This window comes from Saccoglossus kowalevskii, chromosome 13, assembly GCF_978046115.1.
Source record: "Saccoglossus kowalevskii chromosome 13, keSacKowa6.1, whole genome shotgun sequence".
Lineage (NCBI taxonomy): Eukaryota > Metazoa > Hemichordata > Enteropneusta > Harrimaniidae > Saccoglossus > Saccoglossus kowalevskii.
The window spans coordinates 9,855,915-9,874,389 of NC_140653.1; positions in this window are offsets into that span (position 1 = coordinate 9,855,915).

Sequence of the window (18,475 nt, forward strand, 5' to 3'; positions counted from 1 at the left end):
TACAGAATAGTTGTTCTTCCAACGAATCCATTTAACGAAATTCGTCAATTTTTTAAAGAAGCGCCACTGTCTCCGGTTGTTTGAATTCGTATTACGTCAACGATTCTACTCACAAGAAAGGTTTTGTTTTTTTTCGTTTTCAATTTTCGAATGATGTTGGATTGTTTATGATCTAATTTGCGTCACAACGGTGGATTATTTCACAACGTTATCGAGTACGATGAACGCTCCTTAAAAATACTGTAGATGTTATTTTACTGTCGGTGAGAAAATTACCATTATTTTGATTCGTAACCAGCAGGTAATAACCATTACTGAACATTTACTCTCCCGTAATCCTGGACACGCTGATCGCCAGTGAAATTCTAAACAATGATATGAAAGCCGGAGAACGCGAAAATGAGGTAAAATGGAAAGTTTTCGCTGCTGAAAATTGCTTGAAAGGGGTAATTTCGACTAACAACCATGCGGCGAGCGTCAATTTTGCTTTTCAATGAAACACCACTTTGCTAAGCGAGCTACCCAGTGCACGGTAACATGATCATAATCGTTAGAAGTACTATTCTATCCGGTACGCTGATCCTGTCGCGTTATAATGCACTCCTTCATACAGATCTTGCACAATAAGTCCCCCTCAGAAATTTATATACAAAAAATCTTATAATATCATAAATAGCTATTTATATGTCTAATCTATTGTCATACGCTGGAGCTGGTCGAAATGCAGACTGTCCATGAAAGACTGCTCTCAACGAGGGCTTTGTTAATGGTAAAATTACCTTTGCAAAATGAACACTCACTGAACAAAGGGTTATTAAACAGGAATGAAAAAAATACTAATATTAACAGTGGCACAATAATAGATAATTCTACTGATTGTCGTTAAATTAATTTGAATGATTTACATTCTAATTATCACCAATTTTGATAAAAAATTTTAACTACTGAAGCCTACAGTGCGTGTTTACAGTACAATGTGTTGTCATGGCGAAGAGTGACGTCATCAGTACCACTCGGATTGAGGGAAGTTTTGATAACGTTCTGATTCAAATACAAATCTGCAAATTACATAAGAGACAATAAATCCTAGTACCCAAAATTATGAGTATTTTTGTGAGAAAACGTGATTAAACCGAAAATGTAGTATTGTTGAATTTATGTGGAGACTCTCTACCAAACGATACGATCCGATATGATTAGGTAGCATCCGGGAAAATTATTTTACTTATATCATTGTTGAGCATTACATTATAGGTGTTGAAATTCTCCCCGTGCGTAGTGTAACAAGTAACTCGCATTTCTGTTTTTTAGGTTTTGTAGGATTCGACGATCTCGTATATATGGGTATGGTACAAATCGATTTGCCTCATATTATTTATATATTTATGGCGATTCTAAATTATACATCCTACATCGGACGGGGGCTTATATACATATATATACCGATGACCCTATATGCAAATACGCACGTGAGTTTTATTAACATACGTAGTCGCCACTAACACTATCAACTACACCATCAAAAAATTATCGCTCGGACGACAATATCATGACAATAAATGTACCGAGCTAGGCTAGGGGGTGTGCTAACATTTGCATCAAATCCCTGTCCGCCCTTTAACATATTGTTGGTTATTTAAAAAAAATGAAAATCCCTCCCAGCGTTGAGAGATAGGAACGAGGCTATGGTGTAACCTTCACAAATTCAGATTTCCTGGACCGTTTTGTATTCGATTGGGTATGGCAGTTTTAGTTATTTACGTACAATGTATTTGATATGTGACGAAGCCAGTATTCAAATCAGCCAAATCGCCTGATATCACTCATCAATAGTTTTCTTGGCAAAAGTTTGTTTCAACCTCTTGCGCATTCATATGTATTTTATATTATTTCTGTATCAATTTTGGACTAAATAAATATAATTAATGAGTATGAAATAAACAGGCAAAAATACGGGGTTGTACTGTAAAAAGTGGCAAAAGGTAACTTCGGCATCCTAGTTTGCGCCGGCGTACATGACGGAGAGTATGTACTCAACGCCGTTCCAAGAAGGTATGGAAACAAAAGTGCCTGGATCTTCATCGAAAATCTACATCGAAATAAAGAAAAAGTATTGGACATATTTACTTCATTTTAAACGCATAACACAATAAAGTACGCGTTTTCGCTTGTCACGTGACATCAACTAAATTCAAAGTGAATACGTTGGCAACATTAAAACAACATATCTTTTTGTATTTGGTTCTTTGGTTACGTGAGTGAGCATTTTCGGGGCGGGAAAAAAAACGTTTGATTAAAAAACAAATATTTCGCCTGAGCCACTGTTGCGTGACGTCATAGAAAATCTGACCTTTGCACATGCTGTATTGTCTGTGTGTCTGCTGGGGAACACGGGCCATATGTTAAAACATATTAACATATTTTCAAAGACAAAACTTTATTTAGGACATGAGAACCTTTGCACCACCGCTTAAATATTGTCAATGTGAGAAAGAATTTTTGTTTTGACAATTTGGTTTCCATTTTTAAATGGGAGAAGATGATCCACCGTAGCTTAGCCGCGGACAGTTCAAAAAGCGAACAATCGGGATTATCGGTTAAGCCAGAACTCAAATATATGTAAGGATTATTTTCAAAATATTGAATTATTGCGGGTAATTGCATCTTTCATTACCCCCTGTTATGACTTGTTAATCTTCCAAAATAATACACACCACAAATATAAAATTTGACAACTACAGATTTGTCTTTTAAAAAAACACAAATGCGCTTGGTGGAGGGTCACTATGGCAACGTTTTTTTACAGTGATATGATAACGAACCATTTGCTTTTGAATTTATTTAAGTGAGAAGAGACATTGAAAAGAGAATAGATGTGCGTCCCCGTCGACCGATTTTGAAGGCGTTTAGCCGTTTTGGTGCACGGGCGTGCCGATGTTATAGTGAACAGTAGTTCGCTAATTTACTAAACACGCAGAAAAACAAAAATGACTGAATTCCCCTGTTATAATAAGAAAACGAGGTCTGAAAATATCGTGAATATATCAATAATTCGTATCCGAAATTAAATCACACTTGTCATGGTGGTAGTGAAATCTGTTTATACAACCCATGGCACAAGTGCAGGTATATTTCATGTCGGATTACTCATCGTTTTGTTATCTACCAGATATAACAGTTCTAAATACAGTGCAAATACAAAGACTACTTTAACATGAAGTTAAGCAGGTATTCTGCATCCCTACATCTGCTTTAATTCCCGCGTTCTCCGTGAACTCTCTGAAAAGGTTGTGAATATTCAACCGCATTTATGAAGTAAAGAACCGCTAAACACAATTCCCCCTTTCCGTTATAGAGAAGTATGAAGGTAGAAACTCTTGGTGCTGATTACGATACAATTGTAAATTATTTTACTGTTATATTTCTAAGCAAGCTAATGTAACAAATTTTGTAATCGTTTATCTCTTTTGGGAGGATTCGGAAATTTGGATTTTATATTCAGCGATTTTCATAATGGTGACCGTAGCTTCGGTGAATATATTTAGTTACAGGTCAAATAATGACAATACTATATAATTAATGGCCTCAACATAAATGATCGCAACTTGCCCATTTCGCTGAATGATTTGAACACCTAGTATCTTCAAAAGAGACTATAAAGGGCAATCCTACTGGCCTTCGTATTTTAGCTACAGATATGACGGGATCATTTCGAGTTGAGGGATGAATGCATCTTCTATTTTGAATGTTAACGTCAATAGAATAGAATAGAATAGAATAGAATAGAATAGAATAGAATAGAATAGAATAGAATAGAATAGAATAGAATAGAATAGAATAGAATAGAATAAAATAGAATAGAATAGAATAGAATAGAATAGAATAGAATAGAATAGAATAGAATAGAATAGAATAGAATAGAATAGAATAGAATAGAATAGAATAGAATTTAAGGAGGTACATGACACGTGCTTTAGTTGCCACTGTGTGCATAGCTGTGATAATCATGTTGAAACAGCTCTATATTGTTGGTATTAGGCAATACTGGGAAGACGTTTTAGACAACGACGTAACAAGATGTTGCTATGAACACAACCTTGGCACGCGTCCATGCCATCAATTCGTTAATAGTCATACAGGTGAAAATAAAGGCTGTAATGTCGTTTTTACTTTTTAAATTAGTGGAAATCCTTAATATTGATGAACTAACAGCGGATTGGTACAGCTATAGTAATTAGTCGTCGATGGGGTAACTTAAAAATGATTCTATTTTTGTAGAGATTTGGGGGGGGTGTTAACGTTTCATAGCATGCAGAAATGCAAACTACATTCAGGCATTTTATCGAATTTTCACCATCGGCAATTGTTGGAACTTATGCGTTTCGTGAAACACATGTGAGTTCCCGAACTGATGGCCGGAAACTCGTCAGTTGGCGCCTCAATAATAACATCACCAACTCAAGTTGGTGGGTGTATATATATTGCCACGAAGTTCGATGTTGCTACGTACCCTACGATGAACACAAAACAATAAGTGGCGATAGATTTGTGTTGCTATACTGTTATTCTACCTGTCGCGCAAATACGTGTCATCCACATGATTGTACACCAAAGATCGGTATATTGCAATAAACAAAAAAACAAGCATTTCATTTTCACCAGGCATTGGATTGGTCGACTCTGATTTTCTATGTACTAGCTGCTCCACTACCCATGCCAAAACGCACAATAACATTACGTCATACAAATAAAAAGTCACAGGTTGACAACCAGCAACGTTATTTCAAAACGTCGTAAAACGGTGAAGTTAAGAATACCTTTGTTGTTATTTTTGTTTGCCGGTGACTGTTTTTCATTTTATTTTAATTCCGGTGTATTTGTGGACCTAAACTTGTAGAGCTCCCTCGCTCTTCAGTTGGGAAAAGCGATTCGATTGTTCTCACGTTCTTCTCTCGTGGGCTCAGACGCCACGTACACTGTCAAAGAGACGACGACGACAGAAACTAGTGAATCGGGATTTGGTTATTATCCCCCTTGGCTGCATCAACCCTAGATGATGCACGACGAAGTGAACAAGAAGATGGGTGTATTTTGTCTTTTTTCGCATGCCGATTAAATGGTTGATTAATGTCTACTGGTAATGAAATGGATGGGATAGCGAATCGAGTTGAATTACTTAAACGGTCCATTTGTATAAAGAGAAATCACAACAGACAGCCGATGTGCATTACCTTATAAAAGCGCCAGAGTGTCTTTCTCTGCTGGGGGCTTTGTCTAGCATGCTGTTTGCCTATTCACCTGCGCGACAGGCTAAACTTTCAGTCCCGAGGCACTAATAAACTAGTTTCATTATGTTATCTTTTGTGGGCCCATTTATTATAAATCGTATCGAAAGCGGTGTCAGTTACCCATCCACAAAAGGAAAACGAAGACCGCTGATAATAGAGAAAAACACATTTTACGATAAAGTTGTTTTACGCAGAAAAATGTTTGTTTTCATTTACCTAATGTATTGACATTTAAATAATATAATTGAAAAATGAATAAATATAACATTGTACGGATATGTTAATAAAGCGCACATTGGGTTACATGGTTTTTAATTAAATTGCCCCAAGATAGCGAAATCTTTGATCAACGTCAACGTATAAAAGTTTAACCGCATTTAAAATGATTTTAGTCTGTATTTAGTATGATTTCAGTTTGTATTTAGTATGATTTCAGTCTGTATTTGGTATGATTTCAGTCTGTATTTAGTATGATTTCAGTCTGGATTTAGTATAATTTTAGTCTGTATTTAGTATGATTTCAGTCTGGATTTAGTATGAATTCAGCTTGTATTTCAGTCTGTATTTAGTATGATTTCAGTTTGTATTTAGTATGATTTCAGTCTGGATTTAGTATGATTTCAGTCTAGATGTAGTATGATTTCAGTCTGGATTTAGTATGATTTCAGTCTGTATTTAGTATGATTTCAGTCTGGATTTAGTATGATTTCAGTCTGGATTTAGCGTTGAATTCGCCTCACGTGGTTTGGCCGACGAAAGCGTTGTTTTTTTACTTTTCTCGTTTTGAAGTTTTTTTTTATTTTCAATTCAGAATTCGAATGATAAAATTGCACAAAATAAAACGCAACAAATGTAGAAAATAGTGCAGTATTATCTTGTGTTGGATGATCACAATCACACATCAATGTCTTTCGGGTGGAATCGATTGATTGATTGATTGATTGATTGATTGATTTGAAAATAATTTGACTGAAATCATACACCATATCCCATCGCGGTACGCCCGGAACGGAAGCTTAGCACGCGTCAATGGCAACACTGAAAGCAGTAGATTTGCCGTGCAAGTACCCCGCACTCCCACCCACCCTGACACGCATACGGTAACGGCGTCACAAACCATACTAGTACGCACGCTGCGGTAGTGCACCAACCTTTGTAACGGTACGTTACCTATATGCTCTACAATGATTTGGATTTCCGAAAAGACCATTTTAGAAGTTTGCAGTTTTAATAGCGCAACGATCGATCGATCGTTTACGACGGTGACACTGCGCGCGTTATGTATGTATACACATGGCCCATGTATTACACGCTTCAGTTTATCCTAGTACCTAGCTATGCTTTCGTAAAATGGGATATATCAATAAGCTGATGTCGTCGACATTAAACGGATCGATCATTAAGATAGCCAACAATATCCATCATTAGAATAGAGAATACGAGCAAAGGCGCAGTACTGGCGGCGATATTCACAAATAATTGTTTGATTTGATTTGTTTTTGCATGTATAAATGGTTCCTCATTTCACAAATATCACAAAGCAAAGACGCGTAATATTGTTTTTATTAAAATGCCCACATCGCGTTTCTGTTCAGCCAGCTCCGCCCTCTTCTTGGCTCATGGCTTCATGGTTTCATGTCGTGCTCGAGTTATGGACATACAAAAACATGGTGATATCACATTTAAAGAAACATATCTTCTTTAAATATTATTTTTAGAAATTTAAAGAAAATTAAAAGCTGTAAATAACGATTGTAAATGAATCATAGCCAGGGGATATCATAGTGAATGTTTGGAATAGAGCGTCTTGGGCAGGGGTCTGGCCTCTGCGACTCAAGACTATGTACGTGACCCCTTTTAATAAACACACACTTCATTATTGTAGTTTAATTTGATGACAAAAAGCCAACAGTGATTAGTTTGGGAAGAAGATTTATCAAGTTTGTATGTCAGGAACGTAATTACTCTGGACTTTAATCAACTTTTCCATTGCTTTCGTCTATTATCCAGTCATTAAACGCCAAAGATGCTAGAGTCTGACTTCCCTCCGATAACATTTGATTTTTATAATTGCTTTAACTATCACTTTCCCCCAATGTATAAACACCGTTATTGAAAAGGCATTTAATTTCGTATTTTTATTGGGTTAGTTAATGTGTTAGACCGGCAGATAATAGTCGTCATGTCCCTTAAATTTAATTACAATCCTCCCCCAAAATGAGAGTAATAGCTATAGTGACGTCGCGGCTGTGACACGCGCAATAACTATCTCCGACCAGCGAAGATCTCTCTTGAACGGCCGTTTGGCAGTCTCTCGACGCAGCTTCCAATCAATCGCACTCGTTCAGTTACATATTTTTTGCTTTAATTGGATTATGTCTAATGGGTAAATGGGTTTTCCATAATCGTTGGCAATGTTGGTTATTGATAAAAAAAAAGGCACCTCTCTTGGGAGAAGCAATTGTGTGAAAAGAGAAAATGCGATTTTATTTAAAGCGACGATAAAACATTGTGTTTGGACACGTGTTAATTACTCGTTAAGCCAACAGAGAATACGCAATATTGATGCCCTATCAAACCACAATGACATCGCGATCCGCCTCCCTACAACAACATTCGTATGCTCGAGAAATGTATCCAAAATTGAGCGGTTTGGCTAAGATAATATTTTTTATTTTGCAATAAGAAACAATACTGTTTTTATTTATACTGTGGGATCTTGGAGTTGTTTCATGATTTTCTGAAATAAAATAAATCACTAGTGCCCGTTTTGATCCAGTTGCTGTATACAGTCTCTGAAATATAAAACTGGAAAGGGGAAATGAAAAACAATTATTCGGCTATGTGGTCCACGATACTTAGATTTGACTGGGTACAATGCTATCATATCAGTCCTTGCTTGCATTGTATGATGCCACAGGGGAGACATGTACATGTTGCGGCGGTCCCAAGATCTCCGTCGTCACAGCGAGCACAGATCAATTACCTTGAAACGTGGTTTTCGATTCGTTATCTTTTTTACTAATATTTGAACATTCTTTTCAAAGTGTGTATTTGTGTTTGTACTGTGATCACTAATAATGTGTGCTAACCCCAGGCTAAAGCAGTAAATAATTAATTGTAAATTGAAAAAAAAAATAACAGAAGAAACAATCGGGAGAGTATTGATATAGCGTCCATTACGATCTCTACCATGATGTGGGCTTGAATCTCGTGACTTGTTTTATACAATAAAGACACAGCATCTGTCGGCATCCATCATTGGTTATTATAATTGTCAAAAAGTAAACTCATTAAGTTAAATTGGGGTAGTTTTGCCAGGAGCAACAATATGTCTGACACACGGTCACGTAGAAGATTGCGCATAAAACATAGGGTGTCTGCCGAAAATGGGATAACTTTAATCAATAGAATGTGGTCACATGAAACGGACTCGAATTAAAATGAGCGTTTTGTTGTTGAACAGGTGAAATGTTTTGACGGTTTTTTTCGCTCCTGGAAAATATTTAAATCCCTATTTAATTACCAGTTCGCGGTGGGGATGTGTTTTTTTATTCAATTTCGAATTTTGTTCTTGCGGGGTTTTATTTCGCCCAATCTATTTTTGGTACAAGGGAAGTACTAACGTACGATTACAAAAGGGACCCAGTGAGACCGTTCATGCATACCGTGGTCACTGTAAAAAAAAACGGGACAGACAATGGCGAAGTTTACATAATGCGTGTGGTATCCAGTGCAGTGGAACTACCCACAATGCATATAACCGAATGACGCTAAACATTTTCAACAACTTATGTCACAGTGTGATTCTGGCACACCTGTCCGAGGCGAAATCGAAGCGTACAAAAAAGACGCTCGCCGAATGAGCGAAGCAACCAGGCACATTCGCATCTTTGAACTACAATCCGATCATCGAAATTACGCCTTTCTGATAAAATACCGTGTTTGTCGAATTTGTCATCATAAAGGAAAAATGGGGTTCTTCTTCACTTTGAACACCATTTTCCCGCCAAAACTTTAGTGCAACATTTTGCGAATTTGTTTTTATTTTTTATCACGATATTTAGACAAAATGCTCACAGTTTTTCATTGCATGCGTGCCTGACCCTCCTTTTTTTTAAGAAATAGGGAAATAATTCGATGTGGGTTTATTGTGTGGAGATACAACAAGTTAAGCTTAAATCGTCTCAACTCAGTATCCCAAAATACTGGGATAACGGATAAACAATATTTTATAGCATAGTTTTATTCGAAATTATGTTCTATATAGTCACTATATCTAGATATGCATTTCAATGACAACAAAACACTAATAATAAATTACCGTATATACGTGCAACAAGGAAGAAATAATATTATCCTGAATTGGAAAGTGCTTAAAATATATTACAAACGGAAACAAGGTGGCCGCGGTCTTTTCTACACACAGCGCTGTAGAAGATATGAGAGACAAGATCATTTGCCGCTGACGAGCGTTCAAACAGCGCTTCAGAAATAATTACCCCGCGATACAACACGGTGTGATAACATAATGGCAATTTGTTTTGGTTATCACACGGTGCCTCGCTGTGATGAGACCACTAAATGCGAAGGTAATGGTATGTAACCATGCTTCATCCCCTGACAGGACTGCAAATTAGCCCGAATGAAACTTACTTAGTTCTTAGTAAAAGCTATTTAACGAAAACATTTATCAATTTGTCTGCTTTAATGAAACTAGGCTCACCCACTGCGAAAAGTCATAAAGGTGCCATCATTTTAAATACAATAAAGGCAGTAACGTGTACAACCCTTGTATCTGTCGCTGGACCCCCTAAGTGATCATGGGAAATGACAGTAAACACCCCCAGGTAAAGCAAGGGTCGAGAGTACATTAAATAAAATGGCTGTGTACGGAGATGTTGAATATTTCAACTTGAAAAACACGTCTTAAGTAAACAACTTCCTATAGTGTCTTTTCGCTTTTTGAGGATACGGTTAATAATTATGTCGTCCCATCAGTGCAATATTTTTTTTTATTAATATTATATTCATACTGTTATGTTCAGTGAAAATGGCGCCACAATTTGTGACCACCATCCCAAACCGGTTCTTTGGTTAGGATATTTTCAGAAACTTCACGAGTCATCTGACAGACAAAAAAGCATATTAACTTAAATGTTGTTGAATCGGGCAGAAAATTCAACAATTTACAATTCCCTTGATGTTTATTAATATGTAGCGCGCTTTCTAGGCAGTTTTGTGTTGAAAGTATTCGCCCCATGCAATACTATATAAACTAGCAAATATAACACGGACGCCCTAACAAATATGGCACCGGTGTGGTACCAAGTATCGCCCGGTCGCTATTTTCGATTAAATACAAATGTACACGTTCACAAGAAATTCGGTACGTACGTTTAGCTGTAAACGAGATAAACAATGCTTCAAAAAAAACAAAAAAAAAAACAAAAACATGCACAAAACCCTAGCACGTTTTTTGTTTTAAATGTGTTCAAGGTTGTTCTTTTTATTATAAAGGAATATGTGTTTAATTACCCACCATCAACGCTGTCATTTTTTACGAGAGTCTTTCTTTAGCTTTCTTACTGCTCGTTAAATGTTTCATCATCAGCTTAGGGAGCCCGACTGTTGTTGACGTTTGCTCTCAGCTTCTCAGAAATTATTGCACTGACAATTAAATGAAATCAGCACTACCACCGAAACTGATTACAGTTGACGGTAGCCGGAGCGAAATCTACATATCCATAAGTTGGTCTTCTTAGTATTGTAATTACTGTCAGTGCGTACGTTATGAAATCTCACGGTCTCAATCTGCGTTGTTGGCCGACTATTTCGAAACATTGGTTCACTTTGTTTTTAAGTACGATACAAAGTTTCATGTTCTTCATTATATTTGGTAAATTGCGGTCACAGCGAATCAAATCAACGGATATGACATCGGTCGTACCCCTTCCACTGACATAACGACACATGGAGACGTTCTACCATTCATAATCCCTATCATAAAATAAAATATGCCAGGACATCATCCAACGTTGTTAATAAACATAAGCATGAGTTTCAAACATTTCAATATGTTTTTTTTTTATTTTTGAACAACTTTGACAAATCGACAGATTACAAATTAATTTACTCTAATTTTGAGTTCATGTCGTTGGGATTTGTTTTCCGACTATAAAAAACATGTCTACTATCTACTGGCATTCCTTCATTAGCAATGGAAAAGTGCTGAGAGGAACGGAATTGTTTGGCTCACAAATAGCGACGGAAATCTAAGATAATGTAACTGGTAAAAATAACTGCAAAGAAAAGAAAGTTTCAATTGTATTTGTTTTTTACAAATAAAATCTAGTTTAGTTTAACAACTCTAGCAAATACACTACACTGTAAAATACTTTATTTTAACTTGGGACTCCATTTTTAAAATTTACTGAAAATATCATAGAGTTTATTTTCTTTTATTATTTTTCAGTGTCTTAGATGGATGACAAAGTATACATGCATGCATAACCAAAATTGACGTGTAGACACATGCATGAATAAGCTGTGAATGTTAATGAGATAATTCTATTAATGACTAGTGTAAGTGTTGTATTTGTTTTTTATTTGAAGCCAAGTTGTGGAGGTGATTTTAAGACAGTGCAAGCAACGTGCAATGTTGATCAGAGACATCACGTTTCGCTGCGATATGTAATTGCGCTATAGAATGATGAAATGCACTATCTTACCCTTTCCAACCCCATCATCTCCTTAAGATCTAGTTATGATGAATTTCCAGGCATAATTCCTGGTATTAAAACTACTAATATCCTTAGCGCCTTGCTGTGAACGGGATGTAAATTACAGTAAACAGTAGTCGTTAACGACGCGCGGATGCGTCAAAATCGTATCGTAAAATTGAAGTCTATGTACCCGCTGGTTATCGTGGCATGCGTTTGACCACGCTTCCTAGTTCAGTCCAGTAACGCTACTCAATATACGGCCATAATTCAACTGCTTGATGAGCCTTACTTAGTCTGATTCTCTTCGCTACGTGAGGTCATCACAATATGGAAATCAGTTCGTTTCCCTGCTAGGGAGATTAATATCGTTAACAGCAGGGGGACGCCGACATAGCGTGTACTGCTTTCGCAAGGATCCGAGATCGATGGTTGCGGAGATAGCCGACTGTTCAGAGAGATTAAAAAAGCCACTGTTGCATTTGGATGTTGAATGGGAAAGTTCGCCAGGTTAAAACTCGTTTACGGGCAAAACGGTATTTCCTGACTGCATGGTGAATATTAGCCCGAAGGGGCGATCGGAGATACTTATTAATATTGAGAAAAACGATTACTTGAAAGATTCTTCATGCCGGGAACGCTACTTTAGTTATGTGATACATTGAGAATATTCCCTGCCGTTCTTCATTTCTAAATTATTGTTAGGTAGACGTACTCCGGAAATGTAGGAAATAGAAATGTCATCACCTTTGCAAACAAAACTATTCACAAAGAAATTATATGTATATGTATATTCAATAGAACTATATTTTATTTTATTTCATTCTATTTTATTTTGTCGTTATCTGTTATTGGTTTACTTATTTGATACTTATTCTCGCATATTCAAGTTCTATCAGTTCGCGGCCTTTGTGTATTTTTAGAAGTATTTATGTATTAATTTTAAGGTGCACGGTTCTTCTACGTGACCGTGCTTGGTACAATTTCATGCGACTCTATAAAACAAAGTCACCGAATGCATCTATTACTTTATGCTAACATGGGCATGTTCGCTGTGTGACACAGCGGTTTAAACAAACTTAAAAATCGGAGTGTGTATGGTGCAATTTGTGTTTCGCTTTCATGAACAGCGCCGTGTGAAATACAACAGATGTTCGGAGTAACACGAAACAAGCTTGATTGTAAATTCATCAAAACTATATATTTAAATTGCGATATTCACCCGTGTCTACCTGATAAGTTTAGTTTTGCACCTGACAACAAATCTTCCCAAAGTGACACAGTATATTGATTAATCGGTGTAGCACTCGTTGATTATTTAATATAGCAAGATGTTTCGGGTGATGCCTGTTTTTTTTGTTTTTTTCAGAGAAATATTAGAATTAAGTTACTATAATTTTATATATATTATATTTATTGGTTCTATATGGGGTATACGAAGCGTGCTATAGTACGTTCTAAACGATTTCGTTATAAAATTTGTAAGTTTGTATAGACTCAATTTAAGTCCCCGATTGTTTACACGGCAATTTGTTCAGGATGTGGGATATACTTCTCCACCTCTTCCAAATGGAACATGAATACAGTATGTTTCACTTTGTGCACTTTATACACCGCATTAAATAGGCTTAGTTTTTGCATGGATAACGAGAGATTTGATACTCATTTTCAAGTTAAGGTCATGTCTTGACAATATAGGTATTGTATTACGTATGTCGTGTATAATTTTGATGTACATCACATATTCTTTTGAAATTACAATCGAGATATTATACATTTACTTCTAAATTATTCCGATAAGGAAAGGCTCTCTTTTATAATTATTTTTTAAGGCCCAAGTGATATGCTAATTACCGTACTACATAATTACGAAGTATGAAAATATGATATTAATATCGCCAAAGCTGAAAGATCATATTTAGATACCACTGCAATATTTTCCAAACATACGTTTCAGTTCGCAATCTCGATTACAGCCGGCGAGTAAATCAACCAACTTGAAACATGATTGATAAACAAACTGAATGCCGTTAAGTGAGTTCACTTCCTCGTATTAAATTGCCTCACATCAATTCAGACTCATGGTGAGCGACGTATACGTGGTATATCGTGACCAATTATACCTGTCTTCATCTTCCTCGTTTTCCACGTTTTCTTAGGATAAGAAACATTACATTTTATATTGTAATAATTGTAAAATTAAAGAACATAGATTCCTTGCATCTCTATACATCCATGTTCCAAAGTTGGAAGATTGTATGGATGAATTATTTCTTAAAGGGACACCTTCAAGTTAAGCCTAATCTCACAACAAATTTACTTTCTGGATTAAAATAACAATGGATAACAAAATGTAGATTAACATTGTAAACAATAGTGTCCCATGATTCTTTGGTGCAATCCATGGGATTGAGCGGTTTCCCTTTAATGTTGTTTCAAGCAATGAATTTTCATTCTTAGCATTTATATTCTTGATATGGTTTAGTTCTGTAAGTTCTGTAAGTTTTGTTTTTGTTTTTGTTGCTGTTGTTTTTGTTTTTTTACTGGACATTACTCAAGGTTTCTTTGGTATGTTCCAAATCAATCAATCAATCAATCAATCAATCAATCAATCAATCAATCAATCGATCAATCGATCAATCAATCAATATCAGTGTTTGTTAACAGAACAGTTTGATACACCGTAATTTTCAACTCATACTAATATGTCGATAACTTCAAATTCATGATCGTCATAATCAACAGAAAGTAGATATAATATGTAGCATTCACAATTTCGTGGTTGCTACGCTTGCTATGTTGATTCGTGATGCATATTGGCATTTGATATTGACGCACGTGACCAACTACGTGCGACAATAGTATCATACGTCTTTCTGTTGTTCTTGACAATCACGCTAAAAAAACAAAACTACGCACAGAAAATCGAATCTTACTTAAAAGGACACCTTCCACAACATAACAACATAAACAATAGTGTCCCATGATTCTTTGGTGCAATCCATGGGATTGAGCGGTTCCCCTTTAATTAGCCAGAGTTGTTTGAGCTTTAGCGGGTTTTCTCAATTTAGAACCTAAAACAAGAGCCCACGCTGTTCCGCAATGGTTCGTAGTGTTGAATTGTTTTTGCTCTGTAATACATATTCCTGCTCCGTGCACGAAAAATCATCTGTAAATTTGCTACAACTTTTCGAAAATTGTGTTCAAAACTGGCTATATGTGCGAGACATTCTTGGCTCAATTTTGGGATGAAATAAAGCCCAACATTCGGATATGTTTAGATCTATGTTCTCTAGTCATTTTACCGAGCACCACCCGTGCCAAAATTGACCTTAATTTTAAACAAATACACTTTGCTTAAATTCGTTTTTAACTATTGATATTGAAAATGTTCAACCATTTTAAGGCCACAATTTCCGAATAGGACTTAGTATGTTTTTTGTCTTCATAAGGTGATGGACCTATGTTTCTTCTTTCACGAGACGATCTGGTTTCCTAGTAATTTGATACGAAACGGCAAGCGAGGGAAGCAAGTGATGTTGTGGTGCTGTCGGAGACAGCGATTAATTGATTAGAACGACGCGGTATAATAATATTTTGGTCTTGCTTATTTGTATTTCGGTTTAATACAGAACAATTCATTGATTTTCATTATTATTGACAATTTAAGCAACTGCGGTACCTTCTCCGTGCAGAACTAGTCAAAATGGAATGCCCAGAAGGAGATTACCCCTTTCTCATTGTGAAAAAACAAACGAAGTGAAGTCCTCGGGCAGGAGTGCCGTTAAACCAATACGGATCTAGGAGAGACAGGTTATAGAACGGGGCTGGGCACTTTTCTCCAAAACGAGAGAATTCGCCAGATGGGGGGGGGGGCAAAAGCGGGTTTCGATCAGGAGACGACTTGTTATTACGGGGATGTGAAATTTATGAAGTTATTAATGTTCGGAACAAAAATCTAGGATATAGGAGTGAATGTCTCCTGATTTGAGGGATATTCAATAGTTTAACCTAATTTGCTCACACCTATATCATTGGGAAGTTTGCCAAATATAAAGCACTGTACTTGATACAAATAAGGAAAATATCGCCTTATTTGGATATACTAGTAATCTCCATTTGAAAAGTGCCTCGCTGGCATTTGAGTTTCCGGCTCGCCCAAAATGGTTGAGAGGTTTTAAGTTTACGAAACTTGACATAAAGTCTATCAATGGGTTTCAAATCTTTACAAAAAGAAATGTACACAGGACGGATTACTGAGTTATGAACATACAACCATAACGAAATCTTACTGAGCTGCCAAAGCGCCTTAACGCCAAAGGCGTGTACATTTCAAACGCCTCCTAGGCTTCTCTCTGACTGTACGGCGGCGCCCGGAAGTGACACCCGTGTTTCAAGTTATAAGTAATACTGTATTTATGTTATTAATATAACTAGAATGACGTCCTTGTCTCCAACAAGATATTCGATATGAAGTACGCAACACCAGACAATCGTAACTTATATGGATTACTTTGAAGGCGGCCTTTCAGCGTATGCAATATGATATTATCAGTCGCTTCTCTGGCAACAGGTTTCCCCCGGCCACGAAAGGAAACAAGAAACTGAACAGCGTATTGCATTCGAGAGAGATTCTGCTAAATTCTAATCTATATTATTCTGAAGAGTTGTCTAGGCAGTGGCCATGATCGCATATCGCCGTTTTCGTCATAAAATTATATATGTATATACGTATTGTGATCGATTCTCCCTGGGAAATAGTCGAGAACTAACCACTTACAGAATTAATTAATGTCACAGCCTCCTGACATAATTTGATTGACATGGAAAAAGTGTATGGGTGGATATGTTCCCGGACGGCGTTGACCACCGCCCGGGACTTTGAATGACGTCTCGATTCGTAGTGAAGACCACACATAAATTGCCTGAGACATACACACATATTTATTTAAATGAGAAAAAAACAGTTGGTATGCTATATCGAGAATTGAGGAAATGGTTGGACTAGCGATCCAGCAACTTGAAATTGAAATTCTAACATTCAAAAATGGCTGAATTACCGTGTACCAGTATTCCAACGAATACATACAAATACAGGTGCTGGGAAGCGATTTTTCAAATGACACAAGTAAAATACACGATATTTTAATCTAACACATCGCTAGATACGAACGGTAATCTAACAACTCTTCTAGGGTCACCCTCAACTCACTTAAAATATTGAAACTCAATCCATACTTGAGAGCGGAAATCTTCCGTTTGCGTTAAGACATTCTTGACTTAATTATTGAAAGCAACGCCAAGACGTTCAAAAAGTTGTCTTTTTCTCACGTTTGTATTATTAATATGTGAATCACAGAATGGCGACAGTCACCGCAATTTAATTTCCGGGAATAAATTACATTTAGAGACAATGATTTGAAAAAATAACATATTCTATTTGAACTTGTTATTTTTAAGGCGAATGGTCAAGCACACTTGAGGCAATTTGTTGGTTCAGACTTCTTTGTAATTGAATTGAAGTGTTGTTTACTTAGCCTGATTTGCTTAACTGGGCTCAGTTGGAGGAAGGCGTATACAAACAAACAAAGTGTCCATCATCCGGGTCCGATGAAGAGTTTGTTGTGTTGTTTACTCCGCTGATTTGTGTTATCCCCGGTTCATACTGCAAGGGACTGCCTATCTTGTTAACAAACGGCTAATCAGCCAATTATCCAACGTAATGGCACATGATTGACAGTAAGCTAACGTTGTTAGGAGGGAACCATGCGCGATTCTTTCCTGTGGCAGATCATGGAAAGGGTAGAATAATTTGTACCGTTCGGATTGAACCGTAACATTCTCAACAAATTCCCCGCGTTCCCAGAAAGGGTTCGCCATTGAAGAAACCCTCGCAACTAGTGTGGAACACAAACGGTACACTTTAGTGCCTATAGATGATGAAAAAAACAAACACGTTAAAACTAAAATACCGAAAAATCGAAGGGGAAACACTGCGTTGAATTACATAGAGCATAGCCGTGACAGGCATTCCGTCGACTTGTTCAAGTTAGCGAACCAGAGGTATGCGACACGATCACATAACTAAAACGACAGTACTCGAACCCGATTAGGGCGGGTATTAGGGCATCTTCGTCAACTTTTTTATTTTATTTATTTAATCCACGGCTAGTTTACGAGTCATGTATCTGATCCCACGCCATAAACAAATGAATGAATTGCATGGTCTCTTACACATATAAACATGGGTTTGAAATGTACATCTTACAAGTTTCAAAAGTTATCAAAAGATAATTATTTAAAACAGGGAACGCAATTTACGCATGTCACGTGGTAACATCATTTTATGGTATAAGAGGGAACCATTTGAATTCGTAGGGGTGGCTGGAAGTGTGTGACCAGTGCAATTTTGACTTGTCTGTAAATTCTAATTGTTCTTCAATTTTGCCAACATTTTGTTTCTGT